A 23,882-nucleotide genomic window follows, 5' to 3' on the forward strand; every position below is an offset into this window, starting at 1 on the left:
ATGGTGCGCGACTCAATTTTTTCCCCATTGTATTTGGTCTGGTTCTCCTTTGAAGAATTCACCTGACATGCATCATACACCCTCTTTTTTTGTTTCATCATCTTCTCTCTCTCCCTCGCCATCCAAGGAGCCCTTGCTTTGGTTCCCTTACCCTTCCCTCTTGTTGGAATGTACCTAGCCTGTACTTGGAACATCTCTTCCTTAAAGATCACCCATTGTTCCGTTACAGTTTTTCCTGTCAGTCTTTGGTTCCATTTTACCCTGGCTAGATCCTTTCTCATTGAAGTTAGCCCTATTCCAGTTTAGAAGTTCCACTCTACATTGTTCCTTGCTCCTCTCCATTGCTAATCTAAATCTTATGACGATCACTCGTACCCAAGTGTTCTTCCACAGACACTTGGTCGACCTGGGCCACCTCATTCCCCAGCACCAGATCCAGCAATACCTCCTTCCTTGTTGGGCCAAGAACATATTGGTCATGGAAATTCTGCTGAACACATTTCAGAATTTCCTCCCCCTCCTTTCCCTTTACCCTAGCGTTATCCCAATCGATATTTGGGTAATTAAAGTCCCCCTATATCACCACTCTATAGCTCTTGTATATCTCTGCGATTTCCCTGCAGATTTGCTCCTCTGCCTCCCTCTCACTATTTGGAGGCATATAGAATACCCCCAAGAGCGTGATCATACCCTTCTTTCTCAACTCTAACCAAATTGATTCTGTCCTTGTCCCCTCAAGAACATCCTCCCTTGCCAAAACTACAATGTCTTCCTTAATCAGCACTGCGACCCCACCTAACTTTTTTCCTTCCCTATCTTTTCTGAACATCTTGTACCCTTGAATATTAAGTGCCCAGTCCACACTGCTTTTAAGCCACTTTCTGTTATTGCCACAACATAATATTGCCACATGGCTAATTGTGCTTGTAGCTCACCAACCTTCTATACAGTGAGTCCTGTTATATAAAGACAGTCCTGTTATAGACAGTGAGTCCTGTTATAGACAGTGAGTCCTGTTATAGACAGTGAGTCCTGTTATAGACAGACAGTCCTGTTATATACAGTGAGTCCTGTTATAGACAGTGAGTCCTGTTATAGACAGTGAGTCCTGTTATAGACAGTGAGTCCTGTTATAGACAGTGAGTCCTGTTATAGACAGTGAGTCCTGTTATAGACAGTGAGTCCTGTTATAGACAGTGAGTCCTGTTATAGACAGTGAGTCCTGTTATAGACAGTGAGTCCTGTTATAGACAGTGAGTCCTGTTATAGACAGTGAGTCCTGTTATAGACAGCGAGTCCTGTTATAGACAGCGAGTCCTGTTATATACAGTGTGTCCTGTTATGTACAGGCAGTCCTGTTATATACGGTGTGTCCTGTTATATACAGTGAGTCCTGTTATATACAGTGAGTCCTGTTATATACAGTGAGTCCTGTTATATACAGACAGTTCTGTTATATACAGACAGTCCTGTTATATACAGACAGTCCTGTTATATACAGACAGTCCTGTTATATACAGGCAGTCCTGTTATATACAGACAGTCCTGTTATATACAGTGAGTCCTGTTACATACAATGAGTCCTGTTATATACAGTGAGTCCTGTTATATACAGACAGTCCTGTTATATACAGTGAGTCCTAGTCTATACAGTGTGTCCTGTTATATACAGTCAGTCCTGTTATATACAGTGTGTCCTGTTGTATACAGACAGTCCTGTTATAGACAGTGAGGCCTGTTATATACAGTGAGTCCTGTTATATACAGACAGTCCTGTTATAGACAGTGAGTCCTGTTATAGACAGTGAGTCCTGTTATAGACAGTGAGTCCTGTTATAGACAGTGAGTCCTGTTATAGACAGTGAGTCCTGTTATAGACAGTGAGTCCTGTTATAGACAGTGAGTCCTGTTATAGACAGTGAGTCCTGTTATAGACAGTGAGTCCTGTTATAGACAGTGAGTCCTGTTATATACAGTGAGTCCTGTTATAGACAGTGAGTCCTGTTATATACAGTGTGTCCTGTTATAGACAGTGAGTCCTGTTATAGACAGCGAGTCCTGTTATATACAGTGTGTCCTGTTATGTACAGGCAGTCCTGTTATATACGGTGTGTCCTGTTATATACAGTGAGTCCTGTTATATAGTGAGTCCTGTTATATACAGTGAGTCCTGTTATATACAGACAGTTCTGTTATATACAGACAGTTCTGTTATATACAGACAGTCCTGTTATATACAGACAGTCCTGTTATATACAGTGAGTCCTGTTACATACAATGAGTCCTGTTACATACAGTGAGTCCTGTTATATACAGACAGTCCTGTTATATACAGTCAGTCCTGTTATATACAGACAGTCCTGTTATATACAGACAGTCCTGTTATATACAGACAGTCCTGTTATATACAGTGTGTCCTGTTGTATACAGACAGTCCTGTTATAGACAGTGAGGCCTGTTATATACAGTGAGTCCTGTTATATACAGACAGTCCTGTTATAGACAGTGAGTCCTGTTATAGACAGTGAGTCCTGTTATAGACAGTGAGTCCTGTTATAGACAGTGAGTCCTGTTATAGACAGTGAGTCCTGTTATAGACAGTGAGTCCTGTTATAGACAGTGAGTCCTGTTATAGACAGTGAGTCCTGTTATAGACAGTGAGTCCTGTTATAGACAGTGAGTCCTGTTATATACAGTGAGTCCTGTTATAGACAGTGAGTCCTGTTATATACAGTGTGTCCTGTTATAGACAGTGAGTCCTGTTATAGACAGCGAGTCCTGTTATATACAGTGTGTCCTGTTATGTACAGGCAGTCCTGTTATATACGGTGTGTCCTGTTATATACAGTGAGTCCTGTTATATAGTGAGTCCTGTTATATACAGTGAGTCCTGTTATATACAGACAGTTCTGTTATATACAGACAGTTCTGTTATATACAGACAGTCCTGTTATATACAGACAGTCCTGTTATATACAGTGAGTCCTGTTACATACAATGAGTCCTGTTATATACAGTGAGTCCTGTTATATACAGACAGTCCTGTTATATACAGTGAGTCCTAGTCTATACAGTGTGTCCTGTTATATACAGTCAGTCCTGTTATATACAGACAGTCCTGTTATATACAGACAGTCCTGTTATATACAGACAGTCCTGTTATATACAGTGTGTCCTGTTGTATACAGACAGTCCTGTTATATACAGTGAGGCCTGTTATATACAGTGAGTCCTGTTATATACAGACAGTCCTTTTATATACAGTGAGTCCTGTTATATACAGTGAGTCCTGTTATATACAGTGAGTCCTGTTATATGCAGTGTGTCCTGTTATAGACAGTGAGTCCTGTTATAGACAGTGAGTCCTGTTATAGACAGTGAGTCCTGTTATAGACAGTGAGTCCTGTTATAGCCAGTGAGTCCTGTTATAGACAGTGAGTCCTGTTATAGACAGTGAGTCCTGTTATAGACAGTGAGTCCTGTTATATACAGTGAGTCCTGTTATAGACAGTGAGTCCTGTTATATACAGTGTGTCCTGTTATAGACAGTGAGTCCTGTTATAGACAGCGAGTCCTGTTATATACAGTGTGTCCTGTTATGTACAGGCAGTCCTGTTATATACGGTGTGTCCTGTTATATACAGTGAGTCCTGTTATATAGTGAGTCCTGTTATATACAGTGAGTCCTGTTATATACAGACAGTTCTGTTATATACAGACAGTTCTGTTATATACAGACAGTCCTGTTATATACAGACAGTCCTGTTATATACAGTGAGTCCTGTTACATACAATGAGTCCTGTTATATACAGTGAGTCCTGTTATATACAGACAGTCCTGTTATATACAGTGAGTCCTAGTCTATACAGTCAGTCCTGTTATATACAGTCAGTCCTGTTATATACAGACAGTCCTGTTATATACAGACAGTCCTGTTATATACAGACAGTCCTGTTATATACAGTGTGTCCTGTTGTATACAGACAGTCCTGTTATATACAGTGAGGCCTGTTATATACAGTGAGTCCTGTTATATACAGACAGTCCTTTTATATACAGTGAGTCCTGTTATATACAGTAAGTCCTGTTATATACAGTGAGTCCTGTTATATGCAGTGTGTCCTGTTATATACAGACAGTCCTGTTATATACAGTGAGTCCTGTTATAGACAGTGTGTCCTGTTATATACAGACAGTCCTGTTATATACAGTGAGTCCTGTTATATACAGTGAGTCCTGTTATATACAGACAGTCCTGTTATAGACATTGAGACCTGTTATAGACAGTGAGTCCTGTTATAGACAGTGTGTCCTGTTATATACAGTGTGTCCTGTTATATACACAGTCCTGTTATATACAGTGAGTACTGTTATAGACAGTGTGTCCTGTTATATACAGTGTGTCCTGTTATATACAGACAGTCCTGTTATATACAGACAGTCCTGTTATATACAGTGAGTCCTGTTATATACAGACAGTCCTGTTATATCCAGTGAGTCCTGTTATATACAGGCAGTCCTGTTATATACAGGCAGTCCTGTTATATATGGTGTGTCCTGTTATATACAGTGAGTCCTGTTACATACAGTGAGTCCTGTTATATACAGTGAGTCCTAGTCTATACAGTGTGTCCTGTTATATACAGTCAGTCCTGTTATATACAGACAGTCCTGTTATATACAGACAGTCCTGTTATATACAGTGAGTCCTGTTATATACAGTAAGTCCTGTTATATACAGTGAGTCCTGTTATATGCAGTGTGTCCTGTTATATACAGACAGACCTGTTATAGACATTGAGACCTGTTATAGACAGTGAGTCCTGTTATAGACAGTGCGTCCTGTTATAGACAGTGAGTCCTGTTATAGACAGTGAGTCCTGTTATAAACAGTGAGTCCTGTTATAGACAGTGAGTCCTGTTATAGACAGTGAGTCCTGTTATAGACAGTGAGTCCTGTTATAGACAGTGAGTCCTGTTATAGACAGTGAGTCCTGTTATAGACAGTGAGTCCTGTTATAGACAGTGAGTCCTGTTATAGACAGTGAGTCCTGTTATAGACAGTGAGTCCTGTTATAGACAGTGAGTCCTGTTATAAACAGTGAGTCCTGTTAAAAACAGTGAGTCCTGTTATAGACAGTGAGTCCTGTTATAGACAGTGAGTCCTGTTATAGACAGTGAGTCCTGTTATAGACAGTGAGTCCTGTTATAGACAGTGAGTCCTATTATAGACAGTGAGTCCTGTTATAGACAGTGAGTCCTGTTATAGACAGTGAGTCCTGTTATAGACAGTGAGTCCTGTTATAGACAGTGAGTCCTGTTATAGACAGTGAGTCCTGTTATAGACAGTGAGTCCTGTTATAGACAGTGAGTCCTGTTATAGACAGTGAGTCCTGTTATAGACAGTGAGTCCTGTTATAGACAGTGAGTCCTGTTATAGACAGTGAGTCCTGTTATAGACAGTGAGTCCTGTTATAGACAGTGAGTCCTGTTATAGACAGTGAGTCCTGTTATATACAGTGTGTCCTGTTATATACAGACAGTCCTGTTATATACGGTGAGTCCTGTTATATACGGTGAGTCCTGTTATATACAGTGTGTCCTGTTATATACAGACAGTCCTGTTATATACGGTGAGTCCTGTTATATACGGTGAGTCCTGTTATATACAGTGAGTCCTGTTATATACAGTGTGTCCTGTTATATACAGACAGTCCTGTTATATACAGACAGTCCTGTTATATACAGTGAGTCCTGTTACATACAGTGAGTCCTGTTATATACAGTGAGTCCTAGTCTATACAGTGTGTCCTGTTATATACAGTCAGTCCTGCTATATACAGACAGTCCTGTTATATATAGACAGTCCTGCTATATACAGACAGTCCTGTTATATACAGACAGTCCTGTTATATACAGACAGTCCTGTTATATACAGACAGTCCTGTTATATACAGTGTGTCCTGTTGTATACAGACAGTCCTGTTATATACAGTGAGGCCTGTTATATACAGTGAGTCCTGTTATATACAGACAGTCCTTTTATATACAGTGAGTCCTGTTATAGACATTGAGACCTGTTATAGACAGTGTGTCCTGTTATATACAGTGTGTCCTGTTATATACAGTGTGTCCTGTTATATACAGTGTGTCCTGTTATATACAGTGTGTCCTGTTATATACACAGTCCTGTGAGATACAGTGAGTCCTGTTATAGACAGTGTGTCCTGTTATATACAGTGAGTCCTGTTATATACAGTGTGTCCTGTTATATACAGACAGTCCTGTTATATACAGACAGTCCTGTTATATACAGTGAGTCCTGTTATATACAGACAGTCCTGTTATATACAGTGAGTCCTGTTATATACAGACAGTCCTGTTATATACAGTGTGTCCTGTTGTATACAGACAGTCCTGTTATATACAGTGAGTCCTGTGATATACAGTGTGTCCTGTTATATACAGGCAGTCATGTTATATACGGTGTGTCCAGTTATATACAGTGGCCTAGAAATTCGGTGGGGTTAGCGCCCAATTAGAGGCGTTAGAGGGCCTTGCGCCGGAATTATAGCCGCGATCGAAATTGCGTTGGGCCCTACCATCGGCGTTAGCCGGTCGCGCTGCACCGGCAGCAATGACGTCATCGGTGTGCGCAGCGTCCCGGTTGCCGTAGTAACGCGGCCGGACACCCAAATTCAGTTGCGGCCGCCTCGCACGTGGCAGCCGCAACCAACGATTGTTCAACGGGATGTTGCAGCACGTAGCGGCGGCGCATTAAGGTGGAGCGGCGGCCGGCCGCTTTCCCGGCGGCCGCCTGCCCGCACCTCCCTCCCCGGACTCCTCCACCACCCCCCCGCGGCACTGATGTGTGTGGCCCGCGAGCCCGGCACTTCTCCGAGGTGCCGGGCTCATTTGTCGGGCGAATCGACCGGTCAGCGGTCGGCTGCAGGCAGCTCCTCCTTAACAGAAGGAGGAGGCCTGCAGTACCCCAGCCTGCCGCACCGCATCGGGTGCCGCAGCGGGGGATTAGCGCCGCAAACCTGCATTCAGCGCCCATAGCGAGGCGCTGAAACCCTCCATTAGCGCCCGCAGCCGTCTGGGCGCGGGGCAGCTGAATTTTTGGCGGGCGCAGCGGCAATTATCGCAGGCGCAAAATTTCGGGCGCAAAAGCCCTGGCGGAGGCAAACCTAATTTCTAGGCCAGTGAGTCCTGTTATATACAGTGAGTCCTGTTATATACAGTGTGTCCTGTTATATACAGGCAGTCCTGTTATAGACAGTGTGTCCTGTTATATACAGTGAGTCCTGTTATATACAGTGAGTCCTGTTATATACAGTGAGTCCTGTTATAGACAGTGTGTCCTGTTATAGACAGTGTGTCCTGTTATATACAGTGACTCCTGTTATATACAGTGAGTCCTCTTATATACAGTGTGTCCTGTTATATACAGTGACTCCTGTTATATACAGGCAGTCCTGTTATATACAGTGAGTCCTGTTATATACCGTGAGTCCTGCTGTATACAGACAGCCCTGTTATATACAGTAAGTCCTGTTATATACAGAGAGTCCTGTTATATACAGACAGTCCTGTTATATACAGACATTCCTGTTATATACAGACCGTCCTGTTATATCCAGACAGTCCTGTTATATCCAGACAGTCCTGTTATATACAGACAGTCCTGTTATATACAGTGGCCTAGAAATTCAGTGCCCTTAGCGCCGATTTTGCGGCGCTAGAGGGCCTTGCGCTGCAATTGGCGCCGGTTCCTAAATTGCCTGGGGCCCTTCCGCGGCGGTAGACCGGTAGCGCTGCGCCGGCACCGATGACGTCATCGGTGTGCGCAGCGTCCCGGTTGCCGTGGTAACCTGGCCCCAAGCCGAAATTCAGTTGCGGCCGCCTCGCCAGTGGCAGCCGCAACTAAGACTCCGGCAAACGAGTGTTGCCGGAGTCTGCGCCGGCGCTTTAAGGAGGCGCGGCGGCCGGCCGCTTTCCCGCCGGCCGCCTGCCCACAGCTCCCTCCCCGGACTTCTCCCCCCCCACCCCCCCCCACCGGAACAGATGCAAGCCCGGCACTTGTCCGAGGTGCCGGGCTCATTTTTGCAGAGATTTGCGCGGGCCGCGGCCGGGTGCAGGCAGTTCCTCCTTAACGGAAGGAGGAGGGCTGCACTTCCCGAGCCTGCCGCACCGCAGCGGGCGCCGCAGCGCCGGAATAGCGCCGCAATGCGGCGCGTTGCGCCAGTTTTCAGGCGCTAAAACCCTTCAGTAGCGCCGGCAGCCGTTTGGGCGCGGCGCTACTGAATTTTTGGCGCGCGCGCAAAGGGAATTAGCGCCGGCGCTAACTTCCGGCGCTAAAGCCCTGGCGCAGCGCAAACTCAATTTCTAGGCCAGTGTGTCCTGTTATATACAGCGTGTCTTGTTATATACAGCGTGTCCTGTTATATACAGACAGTCCTGTTATATACAGTGTGTCCTGTTATAGACAGTGAGTCCTGTTATATACAGACAGTCCTGTTATATACAGTGGCCTAGAAATTCAGTTGCGTTTGCGCCCACTTATTGGCTATAAAGTGGTTTGCGCCTGAAGTTTTTTATCGCCCGAAATTCAGATGGACCCTAACATCGGCATTAGCCGGTAGCGCCGCGCCGGCACCGATGACGTCATCGGTGTGCGCAGCGCCCCGGTTGCAATGCTATTCCGGCCCGATGGCCAAATTCAGTTGCGGCCGCCTCGCCCGTGGCAGCCGCAAACAGCGTTTGTGAAACGGGGTCTTGCAGCTCCGAAAGGCCGGCGCATAAAGGTGGAGCGGCGGCCGGCCGCTTTCCCGGCGGCCGCCTGACCGCACCTCCCTCCCCGGACTCCTGCACCACCCCCCCGCGACATTGATGTCTGAGTCCCGCGAGCCCGGCACTTCTCCGTGGTGCCGGGCTCATTTGCCGGGGGAACCCACCGGCGATCTGACGGCTGCAGGCAGCTCCTCCTTAAGAGAAGGAGCAGGCCTGCAGTACCCCAGCCTGCCACACCGCATCGGGTGCCGCAGCGGGAGCTGGACGCCTGAAAGTGACATTCATCGCCCCTAGCGAGGCGGCTAAACCCTGCAATAGCGCCCACCGCCGTCTTGGCCCGTCGCAACTGAATTTTAGGCGGGCGCTACGGGAATCCTGGCGAGCGCAAAATTTCGGGCGCAAAATACCTGGCCGGGCCATACCGAATTTCTAGGCCAGTGAGTCCTGTTATACACAGTGAGTCCTGTTATATACAGTGTGTCCTGTTATATACAGTGACTCCTGTTATATACAGTGAGTCCTGTTATATACAGTGAGTCTGGTTATATACCGTGAGTCCTGTTTTATACAGACAGTCCTGTTATATACAGACAGTCCTGTTATATACAGTGTGTCCTGTTATATACAGTGTGTCCTTTTATATACAGACAGTCCTGTTATCTACAGTGAGTCCTGTTATATACAGTGTGTCCTGTTGTATACAGATAGTCCTGTTATATACAGGCAGTCCTGTTATATACCGTGAGTCCTGTTGTATACAGACAGTCCTGTTATATACAGACAGTCCTGTTATATGCAGACAGTCCTGTTATATGCAGACAGTCCTGTTATATACAGTGAGTCCTGTTATATACAGTGTGTCCTGTTATATACAGTGTGTCCTGTTATATACAGACAGTCCTGTTATCTACAGTGAGTCCTGTTATATACAGTGTGTCCTGTTATATACAGTGAGTCATATTATATAGAGTGAGTCCCGTTATATACAGTGAGTCCTGTTATATACAGTGAATCCTGTTATATACAGACAGTCCTGTCATATACAGTGAGTCCTGTTATATACAGTGAGTCCTGTTGTATACAGACAGTCCTGTTATATACAGACAGTCCTGTTATATACAGTGTTTCCTGTTATATACAGTGTGTCCTGTTATATACAGACAGTCCTGTTATATACAGTGAGTCCTGTTATATACAGTGAGTCCTGTTATAGACAGTGTGTCCTGTTATATACAGTGAGTCCTGTTATATACAGTGTTTCCGGTTATATACAGTGTTTCATATTATATAGACAGTCCTGTTATATACAGTGAGTCCTGTTATATACAGACAGTCCTGTTATATACAGTGAGTCCTGTTATATAGTGTGTCCTGTTATATACAGTAAGTCCTGTTATATACAGTGACTCCTGTTATATACAATGTGTCCTGTTATACAGTGTGTCCTGTTATATACAGTGTGTCCTGTTATATACAGTGTGTCCTGTTATATACAGTGAGTCATATTATATAGACAGTCCTGTTATATACCGTGAGTCCTGTTGTATAGAGACAGTCCTGTTATATACAGTGAGTCCTGTTATAGACAGTGTGTCCTGTTATATACAGACAGTCCTGTTATATACAGTGTGTCCTGTTATATACAGACAGTCCTGTTATATACAGTGTGTCCTGTTATATACAGACAGTCCAGTTATATACAGTGTGTCCTGTTATATACAGACAGTCCTGTTATATACAGTGTGTCCTGTTATATACAGACAGTCCTGTTATATACAGTGTGTCCTGTTATATACAGACAGTCCTGTTATATACAGTGTATCCTGTTATATACAGACAGTCCTTTTATATACAGACAGTCCTGTTATATACAGTGACTCCAGTTATATACAGTGAGTCCTATTATACAGTGTGTCCTGTTATATACAGTGAGTCATATTATATAGACAGTCCTGTTATATACAGTGAGTCCTGTTATATACAGCGAGTCCTGTTATATACGGTGAGTCCTGTTATATACAGTGTGTCCTGTTATATACAGACAGTCCTGTTATATACAGTGAGTCCTATTATATACAGACAGTCCTGTTATATACAGACAGTCCTGTTATATACAGTGAGTCCTCTTATATACAGTGTGTCCTGTTATATACAGTGAGTTCTGTTATATACAGACAGTCCTGTTATATACAGACAGTCCTGTTATATACAGTGAGTCCTATTATATACAGACAGTCCTGTTATATACAGACAGTCCTGTTATATACAGTGAGTCCTCTTATATACAGTGTGTCCTGTTATATACAGTGAGTTCTGTTATATACAGACAGTCCTGTTATATACAGACAGTCCTGTTATATACAGTGTGCCCTGTTATATACAGTGTGCCCTGTTATATCGGTGGGTCCTGTTATATACAGTGAGTCCTGTTATATACAGACAGTCCTGTTATATACAGTGAGTCCTGTTATATACAGACAGTCCTGTTATATACAGTGAGTCCTGTTATATACAGACAGTCCTGTTATACACAGTGTGTCCTGTTATATACAGTGAGTCCTGTTATATACAGTGAGTCCTGTTATATACAGTCAGTCCTGTTATATACAGTGTGTCCTGTTATATACAGTGTGTCCTGTTATATACAGTGAGTCCTATTATAGACAGTCAGTCCTGTTATATACAGTGAGTCCTGTTATATACAGTGAGTCCTGTTATAGACAGTCAGTCCTGTTATATACAGTGTGTCCTGTTATACACAGTGTGTCCTGTTATGCACAGTGTGTCCTGTTATATACAGTCAGTCCTGTTATGCACAGTGTGTCCTGTTATATACAGTGTGTCCTGTTATATACAGTCAGTCCTGTTATATACAGTGTGTCCTGTTATATACAGTGTGTCCTGTTATATACAATTAATCCTGTTATATACAGTGAGTCCTGTTATATACAATTAATCCTGTTATATACAGTGAGTCCTGTTATATACAGTGTGTCCTGTTATATACAGACAGTCCTGTCATATACAGGTTGTCCTGTTATATACAGTGAGTCCTGTTATATACAGACAGTCCTGTTATATACAGTAAGTCCTGTTATATACAATTAATCCTGTTATATACAGTGAGTCCTGTTCTATACAGTGAGTCCTGTTATATACAATGTATCCTGTTATATACAATGTGTCCTGTTATATAGAGTGTGTCCTATTATATACAGTGAGTCCTGTTATATACAGTGAGTCCTGTTATATACAGACAGTCCTGTTATATACAGTGTGTCCTATTATATACAGTGAGTCCTGTTATATACAGTGAGGCCTGTTATATACAGACAGTCCTGTTATATACAGTGAGTCCTGTTATATACAGTGAGTCCTGTTATATACAGTGAGTCCTGTTATATACAGTGAGTCCTGTTATATACAGACAGTCCTGTTATATACAGTGACTCCTGTTATATACAGTGACTCCTGTTATATACAGTGACTCCTGTTATATACAGTGACTCCTGTTATATACAGTGACTCCTGTTATATACAGACAGTCCTGTTATATACAGTGAGTCCTGTTAAATACAGAGAGTCCTGTTATATACAGTGAGTCCTGTTATATACAGACCGTCCTGTTATATACAGGGAGTCCTGTTATATACAGTGTGTCCTGTTATATACAGACAATCCTGTTGGAAACAGTGGGTCCTGTTATATACAGACAGTCCTGTTCTATACAGTGAGTCCTGTTATATACAGACAGTCCTGTTATATACAGACAGTCCTGTTATATACAGTGAGTCCTGTTATATACAGACAGTCCTGTTATATACAGACAGTCCTGTTATATACAGTGAGTCCTGTTATATACAGACAGTCCTGTTATATACAGACAGTCCTGTTATATACAGTGAGTCCTGTTATATACAGTGAGTCCTGTTATATACAGTGTGTCCTGTTATATACAGTGAGTCCTGTTATATACAGACAGTCCTGTTATATACAGGCAGTCCTGTTATATAAACTGTGTCCTGTTATATACAGTGTGTCTTGTTATATACAAACAGTCCTGTTATATACAGACAGTCCTGTTATATACAGTGAGTCCTGTTATATACAGTGAGTCCTGTTATATACAGACAGTCCTGTTATATACAGTGTGTCCTGTTATATAGTGAGTCCTGTTATATAGTGAGTCCTGTTATATACAGTGTGTCCTGTTATATACAGACAGTCCTGTTATATACAGACAGTCCTGTTATATACAGGCAGTCCTGTTATATAAACTGTGTCCTGTTATATACAGAGTGTCTTGTTATATACAGTGTGTCCTGTTATATACAGTGAGTCCTGTTATATACAGTGAGTCCTGTTATATACAGTGAGTCCTGTTATATACAGACAGTCCTGTTATATACAGACAGTCCTGTTATATACAGACAGTCCTGTTATATACAGTGAGTCCTGTTATATACAGTGAGTCCTGTTATATACAGTGACTCCTGTTATATACAGTGACTCCTGTTATATACAGACAGTCCTGTTATAGACAGTGAGTCCTGTTATATACAGACAGTCCTGTTATATACAGTGTGTCCTGTTATATACAGACATAGAAACATAGAAGATCGGAGCAGGAGTAGGCCATTCAGCCCTTCGAGCCTGCTCCGCCATTCAATGAGATCATGGCTGGTCATCCAAATTCAGTACCCTGTCCCTGCCTTCTCCCCATATCCCTTGATCCCTTTAGCCTTAAGAAATGTATCCAACTCCTTCTTGAATATATTTGATGAACTGGCCTCCACCGCCCTCTGTGGCGGAGAATTCCACAGGTTCACCACTCTCTGGGTGAAGAAATTCCTCCTCATTTCAGTCCTAAATGGCTTACCCCTTATCCTTAGTCTATGACCCCTGGTTCTGGACTCCCGGCCATCAGAAACATCCTTCCTGCGTCTAGTCTGTCCAGGCCTGACAGAATTTTATAAGGTTCGATGAGATCCCCTCTCAATCTTCTAAACTCCAGTGAGTATAAGCCCAATCGACACAATCTCTCCTCATACGTCATTCCTGCCATCCCAGGTATCCGCCTGGTGAATCTTCACTGCACTCCTTCCATGGCAAGAACGTCCTTCCTCAGATAAGGCGACCAAAACTGCACACAATATTCAAGATGTGGTCTCGCCAAGGCCCTGTACAACTGCAGCAAGACATCCTTGTTCCTGTACTTGAACCCTCTTGCTACGAAGGCCAACATACCATTTGCCTTCTTAACCGCCTGCTGCACCTGCATACTTACCTTCAGTGACTGGTGCACAAAAACACCCAGGTCTCTTTGCACTTCCCCTTCTCCCAATCTATTGCCATTCAAAAAATAATCTGCCTTCCTGTTTTTGCCACCAAAGTGTTTAACCTCCCATTTATCCACATTATGGTGCATTTGCCATGTTTCTGCCGAATCACCCAACCTGTCCAAATCGTCCTGTTATATACAGTGAGTCCTGTTATATGCAGTGACTCCTGTTATATACAGTGAGTCCTGTTATATACACAGTCATACTAGATTCAGTGTGTCCTGTTATATACAGTGAGTCCTGTTATATACAGTGAATCCTGTTATATATAGTGAGTCCTGTTATATACAGTCAGTCCTGTTATATACAGGCAGTCCTGTTATATACAGGTAGTCCTGTTATATACAGTGTGTCCTATTATATACAGACAGTCCTGTTATATACAGTGGGTCCTGTTATTTACAGAGAGTCCTGTTATATACAGTGAGTCCTGTTATATACAGGGAGTCCTGTTATATACAGTGTGTCCTGTTATATACAGACAGTCCTGTTATATACAGACAATCCTGTTATATACAGTGGGTCCTGTTCTATACAGACAGTCCTGTTCTATACAGACAGTCCTGTTATATACAGTGAGTCCTGTTATATACAGTGAGTCCTGTTATATACAGACAGTCCTGTTATATACAGACAGTCCTGTTATATACAGTGAGTCCTGTTATATACAGTGAGTCCTGTTATATACAGTGTGTCCTGTTATATACAGTGAGTCCTGTTATATACAGACAGTCCTGTTATATATAGGCAGTCCTGTTATATAAACTGTGTCCTGTTATATACAGTGTGTCTTGTTATATACAAACAGTCCTGTTATATACAGACAGTCCTGTTATATACAGACAGTCCTGTTATATACAGATAGTCCTGTTATATACAGTGTGTCCTGTTATATAGTGAGTCCTGTTATATAGTGAGTCCTGTTATATACAGTGTGTCCTGTTATATACAGACAGTCCTGTTATATACAGACAGTCCTGTTATATACAGGCAGTCCTGTTATATAAACTGTGTCCTGTTATATACAGAGTGTCTTGTTATATACAGTGTGTCCTGTTATATACAGTGAGTCCTGTTATATACAGTGAGTCCTGTTATATACAGTGAGTCCTGTTATATACAGTGTGTCCTGTTATATACAGACAGTCCTGTTATATACAGACAGTCCTGTTATATACAGACAGTCCTGTTATATACAGGCAGTCCTGTTATATAAACTGTGTCCTGTTATATACAGAGTGTCCTGTTATATACAGTGTGTCCTGTTATATACAGTGAGTCCTGTTATATACAGTGAGTCCTGTTATATACAGTGAGTCCTGTTATATACAGTGTGTCCTGTTATATACAGACAGTCCTGTTATATACAGACAGTCCTGTTATATACAGACAGTCCTGTTATATACAGAGAGTCCTGTTATATACAGACAGTCCTGTTATATACAGACAGTCCTGTTATATACAGACAGTCCTGTTATATACAGACAGTCCTGTTATATACAGTGTGTCCTGTTATATACAGCCAGTCCTGTTATATACAGTGGCCTAGATATTCAGTGGGCTGCGCCACCCCTTAGCACCTTAAGAAGGCGCTAAGTGGGTCGGAAGACACTGGACATGCCTCCCGCTAAATTTAGCGGGACGCTGATGGCGGCGCTAGCCGTTAGCGCTGTGCCGCCACCGATGACGTCATCGGTGTGCGCAGCACCCTGCTACCGCCCCGATCGCGATATTTTGTTGCGCCCCCTGCTTTAACGCCGGACGCTATTTGCGACCGGTTCTGGGGGGCCTACCTGCGGCTATAGAGGCGCTAATTAAAGGAGATGTGCGGGGCGGCCATTTTTTTTGCTGGCCGCCTGCCAGCACGACGCCGCGTTGCCGTCCCCGGCCTCCTGAGCCCCCACCACCCCCGCGGAGTGCCGACTGCGCTCCAAGAGCACGACACTTCTCCTCGGTGCCGGGCTCTTTTGCCGGCACTCGCGATCCTCGATCGCGCTGCACAAGGCCCCTTCCCTTTAAGAAGGGGAGGAAGGTCTGCAGTACCGCAGCGTGCCGTGCCGAAGCGTGTGGCGCTGCGGCACATTGCGCAGCGATCTTCAGCTGCAGCGCCCCAAGAGGGATGTGGGATGCCTCCAGTAGCGTCGCGCTTCCCTCTGGGGCACGCAAAGTGAATTTCCAGCGGGCGGCCGCGACTACTTCCGGGGCGCTAATTTTAGCGCCGTAGCGAGCCTGGCGCACCAAACGGGGCGCTACTGAATTTCTAGGCCCATGTGTCCTGTTATATACAGACAGTCCTGTTCTATACAGTGAGTCCTGTTCTATACAGACAGTCCTGTTCTTTGCAGTGAGTCCTGTTCTATACAGACAGTCCTGTTCTTTGCAGTGTATCCTATTATATACAGTGAGTCCTGTTATATACAGTGAGTCCTGTTATATACAGACAGTCCTGTTATATACAGTGTGTCCTGTTATATACAGGCAGTCCTGTTATATACAGGCAGTCCTGTTATATACAGTGAGTCCTGTTATATACAGTGAGTCCTGTTATATACAGTGTGTCCTGTTATATAAGAACATAAGAACATAAGAAGTAGGAGCAGGAGTAGGCCATACGGCCCCTCGGGCCTGCTCCGCCATTCAATAGGATCATGGCTGATCCGAATCTAAACTCACGTCCACTTCCCTGCCCTCTCCCCATAACCCCTAATTCCCTTATCTGCTAGGAAACTGTCTATCTCCGTTTTAAACTTATTTAATGCTGCAGCTTCCACAGCTCTCTGGGGTAGCAAATTCCATAGATTTACTACCCTCTGAGTGAAGAAGTTTCTCCTCATCTCAGTTTTGAAAGGGCAGCCCCTTATTCTTAGATTATGCCCCCTAGTTCTAGTCTCATCCATCAGTGGAAACATCCTCCCCGCATCCACCCGATCAAGCCCCCTCACAATCTTATATGTTTCGATAAGATCGCCTCTCATTCTTCTGAACTCCAATGAGTAGAGTCCCAACCTACTCAACCTTTCCTCATACGTCAACCCCCTCATCTCCGGAATCAACCGAGTGAACCTTCTCTGAACCGCCTCGAGAGCAAGTATATCTTTTCTTAAATATGGAAACCAAAACTGCACGCAGTATTCCAGGTGTGGCCTCACCAATACCCTGTATAACTGCAGCAAGACTTCCCTGTTTTTATACTCCATCCCCCTTGCAATAAAAGCCAAGATTCCATTGGCCTTCCTGATCACCTGCTGCACCTGCATACTAACTTTTTGTGTTTCATGCAGTCCTGTTATATACAGTCAGTCCTGTTATATACAGACAGCCCTGTTATATACAGTGAATCATGTTATATACAGTGAGTCCTGTTATATACAGACAGTCCTGTTATACACAGCCAGTCCTGTTATATACAGACAGCCCTGTTATATACAGTGAGTCCTGTTATATACAGTGAGTCCTGTTATATACAGACAGTCCTGTTATACACAGCCAGTCCTGTTATATACAGTGGCCTAGATATTCAGTGGGCTGCGCCACCTGTTAGCGCCTTAAGAGGGCGCTAAGTGTGTCGGAAGCCACTGCACATGCCTCCCGCTAAACTTAGCGGGACGCTAATGGCGGCGCTAGTCGTTAGCGCTGTGCCGCCACCGATGACGTCATCGGTGTGCGCAGCGCCCTGCTACCGCCCCGATCGCGATATTTTGTTGCGCCCCCTGCTTTAACGCCGGACGCTATTTGCGACCGGTTCTGGGGGGCCTACCTGCGGCGGTAGAGGCGCTAATTAAAGGAGAGGTGCGGGGCGGCCATTTTTTTTGCTGGCCGCATGCCAGCACCACTCCGCGTTGCCGTCCCCGGCCTCCTGAGCCCCCACCCCCCCGCGGAATGCCGACTGCGCTCCAAGAGCACGACACTTCTCCTCAGTGCCGGGCTCTTTTGCCGGCACTCGCGATCCTCGATCGCGCTGCACAAGGCCCCTTCCCTTTAAGAAGGGGAGGAAGGTCTGCAGTACCGCAGCGTGCCGTGCCGAAGCGTGCGGCGCTGCGGCACATTGCGCAGCGATCCTCAGCTGCAGCGCCCCAAGAGGGATGTGGGGCGCCTCCAGTAGCGTCGCGCTTCCCTCTGGGGCGCGCAAAGTGAATTTCCAGCGGGCGGCCGCAACTACTTCCGGGGCGCTAATTTTAGTGCCCTGGCGAGCCTGGCGCACCAAACGGGGCACTACTGAATTTCTAGGCCCATGTGTCCTGTTCTATACAGTGAGTCCTGTTCTATACAGTGAGTCCTGTTCTATACAGTGAGTCCTGTTCTATACAGTCAGTCCTGTTCTATACAGTGAGTCCTGTTCTATACAGTCAGTCCTGTTCTTTGCAGTGTATCCTGTTATATACAGTGTGTCCTGTTATATACAGTGAGTCCTGTTATATACAATGTGTCCTGTTATATACAATGTGTCCTGTTATATACAGTCAGCCCTGTTATATACAGGCAGTCCTGTTATATACAGTGAGTCCTGTTATATACAGTGAGTCCTGTTATATACAGTGAGTCCTGTTATATACAGTGAGTCCTGTTATATACAGTGAGTCCTGTTATATACAATGTGTCCTGTTATATACAGTGAGTCCTGTTATATACAGTGAGTCCTGTTATATACAGTCAGCCCTGTTATATACAGGCAGTCCTGTTATATACAGTGAGTCCTGTTATATACAGTGTGTCCTGTTATATACAGTGTGCCCTGTTATATACAGTGAGTCCTTTATATACAGTGAGTCCTGTTATATACAGTGAGTCCTGTTATATACAGTGAGTCCTGTTATATACAGTGAGTCCTGTTATATACAGTGAGTCCTGTTATATACAGTGTGTCCTGTTATATACAGTGAGTCCTTTATATACAGTGAGTCCTGTTATATACAGTGAGTCCTGTTATATACAGTGAGTCCTGCTTTATATACAGTGTGTCCTGTTATATAAGAACATAAGAAGTAGGAGCAGGAGTAGGCCATACGGCCTCTCGGGCCTGCTCCGCCATTCAATAGGATCATGGCTGATCCGAATCTAGACTCACGTCCACTTCCCTGCCCTCTCCCCGTAACCCCTAATTCCCTTATCTGCTAGGAAACTGTCTATCTCCATTTTAAACTTATTTAATGTTGCAGCTTCCGCAGCTCTCTGGGGTAGCAAATTCCATAGATTTACTACCCTCTGAGTGAAGAAGTTTCTCCTCATCTCAGTTTTGAAAGGGCAGCCCCTTATTCTTAGATTATGCCCCCTAGTTCTAGTCTCATCCATCAGTGGAAACATCCTCCCCGCATCCACCCGATCAAGCCCCCTCACAATCTTATATGTTTCGATAAGATCGCCTCTCATTCTTCTGAACTCCAATGAGTAGAGTCCCAACCTACTCAACCTTTCCTCATACGTCAACCCCCTCATCTCCGGAATCAACCGAGTGAACCTTCTCTGAACCGCCTTGAGAGCAAGTATATCTTTTCTTAAATATGGAAACCAAAACTGCACGCAGTATTCCAGGTGTGGCCTCACCAATACCCTGTATAACTGCAGCAAGACTTCCCTGTTTTTATACTCCATCCCCCTTGCAATAAAAGCCAAGATTCCATTCGCCTTCCTGATCACCTGCTGCACCTGCATACTAACTCTGTTATATACAGTGTGTCCTGTTATATACAGTGTGTCCTGTTATATACAGTGTGTCCTGTTATATACAGACTGTCCTGTCATATACAGTGTGTCCTGTTGTACACAGTCCTGTTATATACAGTGAGTCCTGTTATATACAGTGTGCCCTGTTATATACAGTCAGTCCTGTTATATACAGGCAGTCCTGTTATATACAGTGAGTCCTGTTATATACAGTGAAACCTGTTATATACAGTGAGTCCTTTAATATATAGACAGTCCTGTAATATACAGACAGTCCTGTTGTATACAGACAGTCCTGCCATACAGTGAGTCCTGTTGTACACAGACAGTCCTGTCATTGCAGTGAGTCCTGTTGTATACAGACAGTCCTGTTGTATACAGGCAGTCCTGTTGTATACATACAGTCCTGTCATACAGTGAGTCCTGTTGTATGCAGGCAGTCCTGTTGTATACAGGCAGTCCTGTTGTATACAGTCATAGAGTAATACAGCACGGATAGAGGCCCTTCGGCCCATCGTGTCCGCGCCGGCCATCAAGCCCTGTCTAATCTAATCCCATATTCCAGCATTTGGTCCGTAGCCTTGTATGCTATGGCATTTCAAGTGCTCATCCAAATGCTTCTTAAATGTTGTGAGGGTTTCTGCCTCCACAACCCTTTCAGGCAGTGAGTTCCAGACTCCAACCCCCCTCTGGGTGAAAAAGTTCTTTCTCAAATCCCCTCTAAACCTCCCGCCCTTTACCTTGAATCTATGCCCCCTAGTTATTGACCCCTCTACTAAGGGAAAAAGCTCCTCAGCATCCATCCTATCTATGCCCCTCATAATTTTGTACACCTCAATCATGTCCCCCTTCAGCCTCCTCTGCTCCAAGGAAAACAAACCCAATCTGCCCAGTCTCTCTTCATAGCTGAAGCGCTCCAGCCCTGGTAACATCCTGGTGAACCTCCTCTGCACCCTCTCTAACGCGATCACATCCTTCCTGTAGTGTGGCGACCAGAACTGCACACAGTATTCCAGCTGTGGCCTAACCAGTGTTTTATACAGCTCCATCATAACCTCCTTGCTCTTATATTCAATGCCTCGGCTAATGAAGGCAAGTATCCCATATGCCTTTTTTACCACCTTATCCACCTGCTCCGCCGCCTTCAGGGATCTGTGTACTTGCACACCCAGATCCCTCTGACCCTCCGTCTTGCCTAGGGTCTTTCCATTCATTGTGTATTCCCTTGCCTTGTTAGTCCCCCAAAGTGCATCACCTCGCACTTTTCCGGGTTAAATTCCATTTGCCACTGTTCCGCCCATCTGACCAACCCATCTATATCGTCCTGCAGACTGAGGCTACCCTCCTCGCTATTTACCACCCTACCAATTTTTGTATCATCCGCGAACTTACTGATCATACCTTTTACATTCATATCCAAGTCATTAATGTAGACCACAAACAGCAAGGGACCCAGCACCGATCCCTGTGGTACCCCACTGGCCACAGGCTTCCAGTCACAAAAACAACCTTCGACCATCACCCTCTGCCTTCTGCCACTAAGCCAGTTTTTTATCCAATGTGCCAAGGCACCCTGGATTCCATGGGCTCTTACCTTCTTGACCAGTCTCCTGTGCGGGACTTTATCGAAGGCCTTACTGAAATCCATGTATACCACATCCACTGCGTTACCCTCATCCACACACCTAGTCACCCCCTCAAAAAATTCAATCAAATTAGTCAGACATGATCTCCCCTTGACAAAGCCATGTTGACTATCCCTGATTAATCCTTGCCTCTCCAAGTGGAGACAAATTTTGTCCCTCAGGATTTTTTCCAATAATTTTCCTACCACTGATGTTAAGCTCACTGGCCTGTAGTTCCCTGGTTTTTCCCTACTTCCCTTCTTCAATAATGGTACTACATTAGCGGTTCTCCAGTCCTCTGGCACATCCCCTGTGGCCAGAGAGGTCCTGAATATATGTGTTAGAGCCCCCGCAATCTCTTCCTTTGCCTCACACAGCAGCCTGGGATACATTTCATCCGGGCCTGGGGATTTATCCATTTTTAGGCCAGCTAAAACCGCCAATACCTCCTCCCTCTCGATGTTAATATGTTCGAGCATATCACAGTCCCCCCGCCCTATTTCTATGTCTACATCGTCCTTCTCCATAGTGAAAACAGATGCAAAAAATTCATTTAGAACCCCTCCTACATCTTCCGGCTCCACACACAGATTGCCACTTTTGTCCCTAATGGGCCCTATTTTTTCCCTAGTTATCCTCTTACCCTTAATATACTTATAAAACATCTTAGGATTTTCCTTTATTTTGCTCGCCAGTGTTATTTCATGGCCCCTCCTTGATCTCCTAATTTTTTTAAGTATCCCCCTGCACTTTTTGTACTCCTCTAGGGCTTCCTCCGTCTTTAGCCTTTTGTATCTGCCAAAAGCCCTCCTTTTTTTCCTAATCCATTCTCGTATATCCCCTGACATCCAAGGTTCCCTGTGGTTTTTGGAACCACTCTTGACCTTTACGGGAACATGTTGCCATTGTATGATCTCAATCTCCCTTCTGAAAGCCTCCCATTGCTCCGATGCGGATTTTCCTACAGGTAGCTGATCCCAGTCCATTTTGGCCAGATCCTGCCTTATCCTATTAAAATCGGCCTTCCCCCAATTTAGAACCTTTATTTCCGGCCCATCCCTGTCCTTTTCCATGACCACCTTAAATCTTACCATATTATGGTCACTATCACCAAAGTGCTCACCTACTAGCACTTTTTCCACTTGGCCGGCCACATTCCCTAGAATTAGGTCCAGTACCGCCCCCTCTCTTGTAGGGCTTTCTACATGCTGGCTCAAAAAGCTCTCCTGGATGCACTTTAAGAATTCTACACCCTCTGAGCCTTTCACACTCTGACTATCCCAGTTAATATTGGGGAAGTTGAAATCCCCCATTATTATTACCCTATTATTTGCAGATTTCTCTGAGATTTGCCGACATATCTGTTCCTCTATCTCCCCCTGACTGTTTGGAGGCCTATAGTACACTCCCAGCAAAGTGCTTGCCCCCTTTTTGTTTTTAAGCTCCACCCATATGGCCTCATTAGAGGAACCTGCTAATATATCATCCCTCCTTACTGCAGTAATTGACTCCTTAATTAATATTGCGACACCCCCTCCTCTTATACCTCCCCCTCTGTCTCGCCTGAAGATTCTGTACCCCGGAATATTGAGCTGCCAGTCTTGCCCCTCCCTCAACCATGTCTCCGTGATAGCAACAATATCATACTCCCATGTGTTTATCAACACCTTCAGTTCATCCACCTTATTTGCAAGACTCCTTGCATTAAAATAGATGCCATCCAGCCTTGCCCTTATATATTTGCCCTGTCTACCAAGCTGACTTGTTTTTTTCTCTATAATTGGCAGCACATCACCCCCTATTTCAGCTCCCCTCTGTACCCCAGAGTCCTGTCATATGCAGGCAGTCCTGTCGTATGCAGGCAGTCCTGTCGTATACAGACAGTCCTGTAATATACAGGCAGTCCTGTTGTATACAGACAGTCCTGTTGTATACAGACAGTCCTGTTGTATACAGACAGTCCTGTTGTATACAGTGAGTCCTGTTGTATACAGTGAGTCCTGTTGTATACAGTGAGTCCTGTTGTATACAGTGAGTCCTGTTGTATACAGTGAGTCCTGTTGTATACAGGCAGTCCTGTTGTATACAGGCAGTCCTGTTGTATACAGACTGTCCTGTTGTATACAGACTGTCCTGTTGTATTCAGTGAGTCCTGTTGTATACAGGCAGTCCTGTTATATACAGACAGTCCTGTTATATACAGTGAGCCCTGTTATATACAGACAGTCCTGTTATATACAGACAGTCCTGTTGTATACAGACAGCCCTGTTGTATACAGGCAGTCCTGTCCTATACAGTGAGTCCTGTCGTATGCAGGCTGTCCTGTCGTATACAGACAGTCCTGTAATATACAGCCAGTCCTGTTATATACAGGCAGTCCTGTTATATACAGACAGTCCTGTTATATACAGACAGTCCTGTTGTATACAGACTGTCCTGTTGTATACAGACTGTCCTGT

Source organism: Somniosus microcephalus, chromosome 1 (assembly GCF_052327205.1).
Source record: "Somniosus microcephalus isolate GS21.2 chromosome 1, FLI_Smic_1.0, whole genome shotgun sequence".
Taxonomy (NCBI): domain Eukaryota; kingdom Metazoa; phylum Chordata; class Chondrichthyes; order Squaliformes; family Somniosidae; genus Somniosus; species Somniosus microcephalus.